The sequence below is a fragment of the Ceratotherium simum genome, chromosome 3 (genome assembly GCF_057802395.1).
Source record: "Ceratotherium simum simum isolate JZ-2026a chromosome 3, ASM5780239v1, whole genome shotgun sequence".
Classification (NCBI taxonomy): Eukaryota; Metazoa; Chordata; class Mammalia; order Perissodactyla; family Rhinocerotidae; genus Ceratotherium; species Ceratotherium simum.
Genome location: NC_141902.1, coordinates 54,253,908 through 54,265,419, shown reverse-complemented (window position 1 = coordinate 54,265,419; position 11,512 = coordinate 54,253,908). Strand labels below are relative to the sequence as shown.

The following is an 11,512-nucleotide window of genomic DNA, read 5'->3' as shown; positions in this document are numbered from 1 at the left end:
AAGCCAGATACTGAACCCAGACTTTCAGATTCGAAGCTCACTGGAATTTCCAGTGTAATGTGATGCTGTGTGGAGAAGAAGGAAGGAAGGAAGGATGGAAGGAAGGAAAGAACAAAACAGAAAAGCTTAAAAAAACAAAAGAGGCTAAAAAGATAGGCATCTGTGGCCCTGGTGCTCTGTGGGCAGGGAGGGAGGGCAAGGGGCGTCCCTAGTGCATCCTGTACGCACCTGTCTGCTTATCTCCCGCCAAGATAACAGAGGAACAGAGATGAGCAGCTTTCTCAGGCACAGGTTTCAGATTCTGAAGTTTCAAAAGGCGAAGCCATTTCTCTCCGCGCTTTTGCAGTCACTGAAGAATCAACCGCATGTGTTCATGGCTCTCTCTCCTGACCTCCCTCTGCTGTCCTTCTCTGTAGGGAGGAGAAGCGCTCACTAGGAGACACCTGGCCCCCAGATAACAGCTGAACAGGCGGTGCCCGAAGAAGGGGGAGGACCTGAGATCTGTCTTCCCCTATCAGAGGAGCTGGCCTGAGCAAGAGCGATTAGACCTGAGCTCTGCGGCTTCCTAGGGTCAGACACAGGGCCAGTGGGTGAAGGCTCAAGGACCGCGATTTCTACTCATTCTCAGGAGGAATTTTCTTACAGCTGGATAGAATTTCCTGCCAGCCCCTTGGCAGGCAGTAGGGCCACAGACTTGGTGGAAAGAGCATCGACTTTGGAGTTTCTCTGCGTTTGTATCTCTCTCTGACTCTTATTATCTGTGGGCCGTGTGAAAGTCACGCCATGTGTCTGAGTCCCAGTTTCCTCGTCCATAGAAGGCAGGGGGGAAATCGAGGTAAGTACATATAATGATATGAAATAATGTAACTATGTATATGCATAAAATGCCAGGTATATATCAGGAACTCTATAAATGTTGGCTTCTGTGTTCCCTGCGCCTGGAGGTTACATCACAGGGGATATTAAAACCACACTGGTGGTCTGTTAATCTTAAAGGCCTCATCTGAATCTGAGAGTCTGTGATTTTGTGAGTTAATGAAATTGTTTGTGTGTTGGGGGGGAGACATGGTGATAAGGTAAACAAAGCTCCGAGGAAAAAGCTGATACTTTGAAAAATGACTTATCTAAATCTCTTTGGCATATGAATGGAATAGGCTGTGTTTCTCTAAAGTGGCCACAGGTTGGCTGGGGAGGCCTTACCAGCTCCTCCAGAGCCTCCTCAGTGTTTCCAAGACGACCCAGATAAATACACGGTCTAAGCACAAATTGTTTCCTCGCTGTGGAAATTCAGCATCCACAGAAGTCCCCTATCTGCCCCCACCCCAGTCCGTAAGCCCCTGTCATGTAGAAAACTGGGAGCTGCCTTGTCCTATAACTTAGTGCACTTGATCAATGTGATGAGAACACTCTGAAGATAAAAATGCACACTCTGTTCTAGTCTTGCCGGTGGTTAATGATTCCTTGGGTGAGAGTCAGGTGTTAAGAAACTACATTTATTTTTTAGGATGCCAGTATACCATTTCCTTCATCCCCAGAGTTGGCTCACCTCCCACAGCTCCTAATGCTGGATATTGTAGGGGAGAAAGACTATCCTCTAGCCACTCTGGGTCTTTTCTGGCTGGGCTACAAATTAAAATGACATGAGACAGAATAACAGGAGAAAATCAAACAAAGCTTTATAACGTGGATACATGGGAGAGACCCAGAAAAACTGGGTAACTCTACAAAATGGCAGAGGTTCTTATCTTAAATACTATCTTCAGCTAAAGACAAAGGAAGATGTTGGGAGTGGGGGGAGTCAGTTATGGGGGATTACCAGAAAAGCACAAGAGTAAGGTTATTATGCAGATTTAAGGCCTCGCCTTCTGCAATGATAAGTTTCTAGAGATGAGGTCATCCCCTCTTCTTCCTGGTACTGAGAGGGAGAAACCTTTACAAATGGAGATTTCTCTTACAAATGTAAAAGTTTGGTAAACAGAACTTGGATAAGAATGGGCTTAGCAAGGACCCTGCCATTTTATCCATACCCAGAGTTATCTATGGTGATGGCCTGTCCTAGGGACAGGCCTTCTATCTTAAATCCTTTTAGGCAGTTACTCAGGGTCAGGGCGGGGCTGGGGGGGGCGGGGAGGGGCGGTGTCAAAGTTTCTTTCAGAGTCTTCTGAGCCTTTATTGTCTTCAGCTCAAAATAATCCACATACCAGAGTGGCACATCTTGGGGCAGCCTGCCCTGAACCCCATCAATATCCACAAGGAGAAGGAGGTGCTTAGAAGAACACATATCATTTGGGGAAGCATGAGGAGAACCCAAGGAAAATCATCCTTCCCATGAAATATTTTTTGATCCTAGAGCAGGGTTGGTAGTCTTTGCAAAACAGTCAACTATCAAACTACTTTTACTTGACATTCGATTTATTTGTTCTTTCATCCATTCAATTAATCAACATGTATTTATTGAACAGCTTGCTAGGCCCTGGAAATATAACATTGATTCACAAGTTCCCTGACCTTAAGAAGCTTCAAGTCTAGTGGAAACGAGTTGCTCTGAAACTCAGGGACATAGGTTGTGGTCTGCTTTGCCATGGTGGGCTGTCACATCACTGTCACCTCCCTCAGTCACACCAGAGTGAGGGAAAAGTCTGGCTCTCTTGGGCATGGTGCCATAGCACCCAGACCCCTGCTGAGCCAGGGTCCCATTGTGGAGGCAGAAGGTTGGGGTCACTCACATAGTGCATCAAAGGTAGAAAAGAGCAGGTGGTAAATCATTTGCAAGGCTTTATAATCTTCTGCAAGGTAATTCTGAAATAAACAAGCCAAGTAAATGATACAGAACTTACCAATGAATCAGACATGAAATGTTCATTTTTCTGATTCCTCTGCTTTTGTGCTAGTTTTTAAGGGTATACTCTCTATCCATATCCTGAGTTAAAACAATTTGGTCCTTTTTTCTCTCCCCACCCCATCCTGAACAGTATTTCCCACTTAAAATTTCCATTTTATCCTGTTTTCTTTCAGTATCTCCCTCTCATCTAAGCTCAGCACTGGCAGAGCAAAAAATTCCAATCTATCCCCAAGCTGGGTCCCCAACCCAGGGTCTCCCTTGGGAGAGACTGTCACAGTCACTGGGGATAAGATATGGGAAGAGGAGAGGAGAGGGAATTAACAGTCACTAAAGCATCTATATGAAGTGCAAGTTCGTGATGACTGTGATGAAAATAATAACCACGGCCCCAGATCACTATCCCTGAAATCCAAGAGTCTGACAAACCAAGATTTTTCTGAAGTTTGTAGCAAATTCTCTGGGTGGCAAAACCAGGCCTGAACTGACATGAATCTATTTATGGTCTTGTATTTATCCTACTTAGTATGAATATTCATACACTTCATTAAAGAAATACTAATGTGTTTAATTATGAGATGCTGCCACATATCCTGTTGGGGGTGTTCTGTAATTTATGGAAAATACCCCATATTACCTTTCTAAAATTCAAAACATTCTGAATTCTTAAACACATTGGTCTCATGGATTTCTGTTAAGGGGTTGTGGAACTATATTGTTTTTCAGTCTGTCTTATAATCTCATCTTTATCTTTTATAGAGATAATTTGTCTTTAATTTTCTTGAGAGTACAAAGTAGACGCTTTTCTAAAATTCTTTTTGCTTTTTAACCACATATGTTTTCTCCCATAATACCCAAAATTAGCTTTCATTTCATGAATACTATGCTTAGTACCTTGGATTTTTTTGTAGTTAAAGTTCCTATGTATTTTTATATCTTGTTTTTTTAACAGCTTTATTGAGGCATAATTTATGTATCATAAAATTCACTTGTTTTGAGTCTACAATTCAACAACTTTTAGTAAATTTACAGAGTTGTGTGACCATCATCAGAATCTAATTGTAGAATATTTCCATCCCCCGAAAAGAAACCTCGTGTCCATTTGTTGTTACTCCTCGTTCCCAGAAATCTACCTTCTGTCTTTATTTTTGAGACCATGATCTATGTCAGCCGCAGTGCACACAATCCTCCTGAGGAAACTGAGGCTTGACTAAGTAGTCGAGGATGAAGTTGGGATTTGACTCAGGTCCTCCTGACTGCAGAGTTCATGATCATTTTGAGGGCTGCCAGAGGAGGGCAAGAGTGGCCTCTCACTGGACAAGATCAGAAATGACAGTGGCCCAGGCGTGGGTGTTGGAGAGAGGAGTGACCGTTAGTGAGGTGGTGAACTGGATGACCTTTAGGCTCCAGCCAATTCTGGGCTTCCGAGATTTTATAAATCCATAAGATGCCTCCAACTAAGCCAGGGACTTATTTTAATGAATAGATAAGAATGATGTGTCATGAACAGACTAATTGCATATAAAAGGAATGCTTCCGAAGTGCTCGGTGTGTTCCCTTAAGTACTTTAAACGCCCCCCAGAGATACTGTTTGCAGTCACAATTTGCATCATCAATGAAGAGGCAGTTTGCCAAGCACAGGGGAGCATCAGCCTCGCCCTGATTCAAGTCACCACACATTCCAACATAGAGATGTCCAAATGAATGAAACCTGATAGATTTATTTTCTCAGCTTTTTAAATTTGAAGTTGGTACTTCTGATGTAATTGTCCTGGTATGCTGGTGTTACAGCTACGTTAGACTAGTTGACAGAATGAAGTACTCTGTACTATAATTGAGGAAACATCTATTATGTTGTTGTTATTATTATTAAGAATTAACAACTTCCTCTCTGTCCATTAGGAGAAGTACGTTCTCAAAGCCAGGCAGCCTCCAGCCCTCTTCTCTGCATCCTACTCCTCTCTGTGACCCAGACTGTGACCTACTCCTCCCCTCCTCCCCTGATTTCAGGGACCATGTGTTCTTTCTGTACCCTCTGCCAGAGCAAAACCCAGGCCTAGGAAAGGATTTATGATCCATCATTTCTGTCTTGGTATGATATTTAAATCACCAAAATCTCCAAACAGAGATTGCAGGTTCATGGGTTTTGAACTCTATGGCAATTTTGGAGTAAAAGATAATTTGATCCCTGATAAAGATATGTCAGTGCGCAGATAAGAGTTTTGTAATCCGTGGATTTTCTGAGTGCTTTTAAAATTTTATTGCATATTGTTAAAGATAAACTGAGGCATATTAAAAATTTTAAGACTTTATTTGAGCAAAAATTGATTCAAATCAGGCAGCATTCAATCTAGCAGATAGAAAGAAACGCCTAGGAGCGGTACAAAATTGAAAGACGTTTATGGGCAGAAGGGAGCAGGAACAAAGAAGTTAGGCTGAGCAAAAAAGCAGGTTGGTTATTGCAAAGCTACTTTCTTTTAGGGGACGGCAGGGGTCTGTCAGGCAGATGACCTAACTAGTGCTGATCAGGCATTTCGTGATTGACTGGTTTAAGATTCCATTTCCAGGAGAGCTGAAACTGTAATTAAGTCTTGGTTTAGTGACTTGGGGCTTAGCATGAGTGACGCCATTTTGGGTCTGTTGTCTGGTTTTTAACAATTCCCCCTTTTGATCAGACTCTCAGCCTGAGAGATGTGATCAAAATTGAAAGCATTAGCACTACTCCCAGCTACCGCTCTGGAGTTCTTGCAGTTTTCTGCTGAATCTCTGTGTGGTATTCACAGGTCACAACATTGGGTTCACATTCTTTAAGTCAGTCATTTTCTTAGTTCCTTTTCTGTTGTTCTAGTCTTAGGGAGATCGTTTGCTTGGTGGTTAGTGGCTGCGAACATGCATTTAAAGCTTTTGCAAGAATACGGTGTACCAAGGAGACTACTATGATTATAATAAGCAGGATAATTCCCAATGTTTGGAATGCATTTTGGAGCCATGGTCCCCAAGACCCAAACCAATCGGAATCAAATATGTCAAAGAAAGACCCCAGTGAAGGAGTTACTTTCTTAAGCCAACTGGTTTGTTCAGTGATCTTTTGTAGCTAAGTCTCAACTTCCCCAGAAGTGTCAATCCTAGTGCAGCAGGTGGTGTTGGCCACAGCACAGACACCTGCCTGCTCAGCTAAAAGATAATCAAGGGCTAGGCTATTATCAAGAACAACTTTGGCCAGAGAGTCTAGTGATTTTTGTTGGGCAGCTATTGCTTTATCAGCAGATTCTGCAATATCTTCAAGAGTTAAGGAGAGGTTCCTGATTTGCACAAGTGCCTCATTTACACTTACTTCCAGCTAGGGGAGTAGGAATTTGCCAAAGGAAGCAAATTTTGAATTACAAGTGCCTCCTGGTAATTCTCATTTGAGTCTGTGGCTCAGGACTAGAAAGGTGACAGCCATGGAGGACAGTAAAATTTAAGGGTCTATAGACTGTACAGGCAGTTTTATTCTGGTTACCCTTGCCTTGTGTCCCATTCTTTGTACTCAGTCTGGATGGAATCCTTGGGTTTGGGGTTGTTAATCAGAAACAAGGAAATGGACCTCCAGGGTTAAGGAGCCTGACACAATAGAGAGAGGGCTGAGTTTGTGCCAGAGAAACTGAGGAATTGGAAATCAGGGAGAAGTGTGAGGAAAGCAGAATGACAGGGTCATCAGCATCATGGCAACTCCAACAGTTTTTTGGAGTTTGGATTACTCTCCCTTGCAATGGCCTGAGATATATGAACAATGGCATTATCTTTCTAGGCCAGAGTGAGATAAAAGGTGAACAAAAGAATCATAAAGACCTTCACGGTGTAAGAAGTAGGAAAAGGATGGTCAGAGAAGGAAGGAAGAATGGAAAGAAACATTCTTGACCCAACATCTTGGGAGGAAGAGTCTACTTTGATGTCAACTACTTCTCTTCCTAATCAATTTGAGTTAGAGGTCTCCAGCATTTGCACAAAGCCAGATGTCAGGTGGAACCTTCTTCAGTTGTGAAATAGGCACCCAAGTTTCGACCCCTTGTAATTTGGCAGCAGTGTCTGTCATCAAGAGTACTTGGTAGGGTTCTTTCCGTGAATCTCATTTCTGCAATAGCATCAGAGTAAAACAATAACTGTCTGTAAATGACAAAAGACTTAAAATGCCCGTGGTTAAAGATCTGATGAAAGTTCACTATACTGGAATTGACAAGGAAATTTGGTTATTTCTGTGACATGCAACATTTTAAGATAATAACAGGAATTATGACTGATAACATTACATTAGGACATACTAGATTTTTAGGAATTTCATACAATTTCTGGAACACTTAATATTACTAACATGCATCCATGCAAACATAACCTAAGAAAGTTTATAATCACTTATTTTACAATGCTTTCTATGTAATTTAACAAACCAAATAAACCTAATTAGTTTAACGTCAAGCTTTTACAAGATGAGAGATAAAATCTTTGATATTTTCCGTGGGCCCTCTGGGAAATCTCAAAGTTGGTTTAAGGTCAAAAAGGCTCCATTTAGAATTTGATTTTGAGAAAATGTCAAAAGGTTTGAACATTTGATTAAATAGGATCACAGATCATTATGAAATAATACTTAGTTATCTATCTAACTAAAGTGACAATAGAAGATGTTAAAGGCTAATATAGAAGATAACACAGTTGTGAACAAAACTTAGCTCTTTTAATATTGAGCTCTTTACAAACTAATTTTGGCAATGTCATCTGGAGGTAAGAAAAAAATCACACATTTATAACATACATACATAGTTATACATAAACGTACAGACAGTTGCAAACAGAGATCTTATAGCTTTTGTTTAAAAATTTTAGGCATGAAACAGGTATGATAATACAAAACTCACTAGTTTATAAAGAACAGTTGGATCCAAATTGGTTTCTGGCGGATGGCATAAGTTAAGGTTACCTTCTCAGAAATGGTTTAAACTTTTTACCATTTGTGGAAGAGACTTTTGAGATTTTACAGAGGCCAAGTTTTCAAAATAGCCTTTTTTTTTCTCTTTTTGATAAGAATGACCTTGGTTCCTGGAGAAGACCAGGTAGAATACTTACATCTCAAAAGGCACAGAGAAAGAATGCAAGTTTTGCCAAGAAGGACTTTTGTTTCCTAAATCCAGATCTTTTACAATATCTGCAAGCCTTTTGAGATGAATAGGGAGGTTTGAGGGTTAGTAAAAGGATGGGTGGGCTTTGAATTGTTTCTAGAACCACATTACTGTTCTTGTAAAGACTAGATTTGCAAGACAGATACAATTGTTTTTAATTCCTCAAAGGATTGGGTTGCAACCTGCATGATATCAAGAGGCTGACCCACCCATCCAACTGCATTATCTTCAATTTGCTTCTTTACATCAGGGAGAAGATCTTCAACTAAGATGGAAATCAAGATTCCTATGTTCTAGATTTAGAGCTGTGTGTCTTTGGAATGTTTTAGTAAGTCCTTTCATAAAGTCTTCAGAATGTTTTTCTTTCCCTCCAGCTACATAATTTTATTTTAGCTTAAGGGAGAAGGCAAAAACAACAACAACAAAAATCCTATCAAGCGCTGAATATCAACTTCTGACCATAGAGCTACTTGAAAAAAGTCCTTTTGAATATTTTGTCAGTTTTCAGCCAGAACAAACAGTAAATATTCCTAGCAGTATTAAACGACGTCCCCAAAGAGGGTGCAAAAAATACTACCTTCCCAAGATCCAGAGCCATTCCCACAGATAATCAAAAGAAAGAAAGACTTAGACAATTCCTCTGAGAGCCTTCAAAAGTTGATAGGACCCTAGCCACAAATGGAGTGCAACCCACATTTCTGTCTAGCCATATCTAACACAAATGGGGTACAACCCATGTTTCTGTCCAGCCATATTTTTGGGGCCCCCAACCTAATGGTTGCCCAGCTAAGTTCTCAGAACATGAAAAGAGACAAACAAGAAGGCAATACCTGTCCCTGGGAGAGAAAAGATCGATAACCAGTGGGTACCTGAAAGCAAATTTATAAGTAGCAGTTCAAACATCTAAGTCTTACAAATGGTTTTTCCTGCCAATCTGTATTTGGAAAGGAAGGGACGATATGAAATTTTACCTTCCTCTCTCAGTTAGGCACCATAGATAGAGATCTGGAAGAGCTCACTTTGGTAAGAATTCTCACCCTTTGGCAGCTTCAGCCAGTTTTCCCAGGATCCCAAATGCTGCAGCTAGTAAGGTATCCCAGAAGGTCTCATCCTGGTCACCAGAAACTACAGAAGGAAAAATAATTTTCCCTCTACCATTTATAGTGAGTGCCTGGCTGAGACCTCTTTTTCTCTAGGGCACCTCATAAATGGATAAGCTTATCTAGGTTAAAAGTTTCCACTGTTGCCACTGTAATTTAAGAACACCTTTGGTAAGGTTAACCTGCTTGTTCAGCCATAAAACAAAATTTTATTCACTTCAGGCCTCGCACTAGACCCAGTTTAGCTTAAGTCAGACCCAGTCCAACCCCTAACCTGGAACTAGTCTGACCCCCAGACCCAGTCTTGTTTCTAAATCAGAACCAATCTGACCCTGGACCCAGTCCAGTTTCTAAGTTGGAACCAGTCTGATCCTAGACCCAGTCCTTCTCCAGCAAGTTTCTGGACCCAGTCTGGAAAAAGAAATGCTCAGATAAAGCCTGAAAGCTCATGATGCAAATCTGCAGAGCTAAGATCTAACAGGGACTTAAACCATGAGCTCCAGAAGCAGCAAGATCATGGGACTCAACAGGGACCTACCCTTGTTGCTCTTTGCTCTTGGGGCTGTCGGGGGTCTCCTTCAGTTCCCTATTTTGATGCCAGAACTGTTAAACTGAGGCATATTAAAAATTTGAAGAGTTTATTTGAGCAAAATTTGATTTGAATTGGGCAGATAGAAAGAAGCTCTGAGGAGCTGTACAAAATGAAAAACTTTTATAGGCAGAAGAGAGTGGGAACAAGGAAGTTATGGTGAGCAAAAAAGCGGGTTGGTTATGGCAAGGTGACTTCCCTTTTGGCGATGGCAGGGGTCTATCAGGCAGATGACCTGACTAGTGCTGATCAGGTGATTCCTGATTGACTCATTTAAGATTCCATTTCTAGGAGAGCCAAGACGGTAATTAAGTCTTGATTTGGTGACGTGGGGCTTAGCATAAGCGACTCCATTTTGGGCCTGTTGTTTTTAACAGTATGTTATGATTAACGTCTATATGTCTTTTTGGTTGGCAAAGAGCTTTAACCTATTTTCTCTTACTTAGTCAAGATGATCCAATAAAGATGGTATTATTGTCAGTTGTTATTAACTTTATAAATTATTGGTGTTATTAATAATGATAAGTGAGATAAGGTATGTAATGCACTTAGCACTGAGCTTTTTGACTTAGAGAATACATGTGATAAGGTAGCTATTGTTGTAATTTTAACATCTTCAGCCTTACTTTTAGAGACAAGGAATATCAGGCTCAGAGATATTAAGGAACTTGCCCAAGGTTCACACAGCTAGTAAGAGTGGGATGGGGATTGAAATTTCGTGTCAGTTTTCTCTGGGACACACCTTCCATAACAGCTTAAATAGCATGGCCTTTCCCAAGGTCGTGTCCCCACAGAGTACCCACTCTGCTACTTACTGGCTTTGTGACCTTGGGCAAGGCGATGCTATTTAAGCTTTTCTATCAAACTATGCCACCACTAATGAAATCACAGACCACAAAATCAAGGGCCTGAGTTGAAGACTTGGGCTTGATCACAAATTTCCCAGGCCATAGAATTCTTCACCTCCCCCTGGTGAACTAGAGAGAGGACACAGCTTCCCTTCCACAAGCAGCAGCAAAGTGGTTTTATGTAGACTTAGAAATTTATACACTTGAGCTATTTTGCTAGGAGTATTTTTCTGCTAGAATTAATTTGTTATAAGGTAGTGCCCGACTGGAGAGATAAAGATATTAACAACAAACTAATAATATAGGATTTTCCCAAATGTTCTCTCACATCTGTGAGCTTATTACAATGCGGCCCCTCCACTTCTCAACACAGCACCATGAGATGTCCCTGCATCTGTATGTTTAGGTGAGCAAAAAGGTGCATTTAAATACTTCCTTCTGGGCCGGCCCTGTGGTTTAGCGGTTAAGTGCGTGCGCTCCGCTACTGGTGGCCCGGGTTCGGATCCCAGGCGCGCACGAACGCACCGCTTCTCCGGCCATGCTGAGGCCACGTCCCACATACAGCAACTAGAAGGATGTGCAGCTATGACATACAACTACCTACTGGGGCTGTGGGGGAAAAAAATAAATAAATACTTCCTTCTAAGCATATCTTCCTATGAGAGTGCTCATCTTGCTAGATAGTCAGGTTCTCTGAAGACGTACTTTGGGGTGCCTGAGCCAACAGGGCTGGAAGTACCAGGTTATGTTTCACTTTCGATTTCCTCATTTGCAAGAGGAGGATTTCAGTAATAAAATGCAGCTGAAATGGGCCTGCAACTGAATCAGTATCCTGAGAAACAAGGTGGTAATGAGGTGGAAAGAAAAGAGGTGGGAGGAAGGATGGACTGTGGGAAATGTGCTCCCTCTGAAAAAAAGAGTTGCCCAGGAAATCCTATGATGGGTCTCTCATTGGTGGTTGGAATGGGACTCCTGTTAAGCAT

General features: G+C 41.5%; 1 long non-coding RNA gene across 6 annotated transcripts in view; it reads left to right on the top strand.

Moving 5' to 3' along the window:
• Positions 1-217: 217 nt before the first annotated feature.
• LOC147917570 (uncharacterized) overlaps positions 218-11,512 on the top strand; it is a 115,401-nt gene continuing 104,106 nt past the window's right edge. Inside the window, exons 1-2 of one of the 6 annotated variants that reach the window (XR_015550932.1) lie at positions 221-835; positions 8,243-8,320. This is a non-coding gene — a long non-coding RNA (uncharacterized LOC147917570). Of the gene's footprint in view, positions 836-8,242; positions 8,321-11,512 lie in introns of all 6 variants that reach the window. The other 5 variants (XR_015550930.1, XR_015550929.1, XR_015550933.1 and 2 more) reach the window with 5 other exon arrangements.